The sequence below is a fragment of the Trachymyrmex cornetzi genome, unplaced genomic scaffold (genome assembly GCF_001594075.2).
Source record: "Trachymyrmex cornetzi isolate Tcor2-1 unplaced genomic scaffold, Tcor1.1 scaffold501, whole genome shotgun sequence".
Classification (NCBI taxonomy): Eukaryota; Metazoa; Arthropoda; class Insecta; order Hymenoptera; family Formicidae; genus Trachymyrmex; species Trachymyrmex cornetzi.
The window spans coordinates 108,811-110,288 of NW_017299809.1; positions in this window are offsets into that span (position 1 = coordinate 108,811).

Below are 1,478 nucleotides of genomic sequence, written 5' to 3' on the forward strand. Positions count from 1 at the left end.
CCTTGGACCGTCCGCGCTGATCCGTCAGCGTTCCGCTTATCGGACGAGGCCGCGTAAACATCTGAGTTAGCGTTTTCTTTTGTTTCGAGTTTATTTGCGTTCAGGATCGTCTTTTAAATTAATTTTATTGTTTATCTTATGTTAAATAATATGATTTCGTTCGTGTAAGCTAAACACGTATCGTGGCGCAATGGTCACTTGTGCAATATCGCACTCGTGACAATACGTTTACTATCAATTTCATACTTCAGAAAAAAACTATGAAAAATAGTAGAATTCGATCTTGGGATCTCCAGCGTTCCGATCTCATATCTTACGAGCTCGACCACACAAACCACGCATGAAAAATTATAAACAATTAAATATTTCGTAAACTGTTGCGTTTTTATATGATTTATACTATGCTGGATTAATGGGAGGGGTATACTATTACTACAAATTGTTAAAACTTATATATGTTATCTAGAATACCCCTTGTCCCTTATTATTGATATACGCCGAGCGGCCGAGATTGCCGAGAGAAAGCATTTTCAATCGCTTGAAATAAGCGACCACAGTGGGGACAGATGTTCTCTCGCGCTGTAGCGCTGTTTCGTTTGCTCAGCGCACCGAAGGCGAGAAACAGATTCTCTCTATGATTGCCAGTTCTCCTGCAGTTTTCTGTCAGAATTTCTGACCTTTGTACTTACGATTCTTCAGCATTCCGGTAGACGATGAAAATCTCCGATTAATTGCTTTGAATATTGATGACCTTTTTTTTTTAAGGAAATGATAATGTGCATAAATAGCCAGTAAAAAAATTTTCATTTACATATATAAATATATCGAAACATATATTAACATCTATACATATGTATATAAATAAAAATTATTATATATGATTATAAGTAAAATACATTCAAACATGTTTATATATTTTTTCTTGTAAAAATACTGCTTAGTATAAGAAAAGTAATGACAATAATGAGAAAACGTTAAAAGGATAATTAATAAAAAGGATAATTTTCGCATTGTTTCCTTTAGAAAACATCCCGTTTGGAGAAATGTAAAAAATTACGAACACTTGTATATAATTATACATTAGCAATTTTTTTACATTTCTCCAACCCTGATTTTGTCCAAAAGTAGTAATGCGAAAATTATCTTTTTAATTATTTTTTGTTTTCTCACTATTACTATTATTTTTCTTATATTAAACTAATGGGGTGATCCCGATTGATCAGGGCTCGATTGGACACCACCAATCACAGCGACCGGTGCTTAAGAGCTTTGTAGTTCCAAGCGCTGTGAGTGGCTCGTGTCCAATTAAGCCGTGTCCAACTGGGTGCCACCCAAACTAATTTGTTACAAAAGAAGGATGTATGGACATATTTCATATATAATTATATAAAAACAATGAAGACAGGTCAATATTAGAATGTTTTTATTGCTTTGCAAAAAAAACATTATATACAATAGAGCTTGATATTTTTGATTAT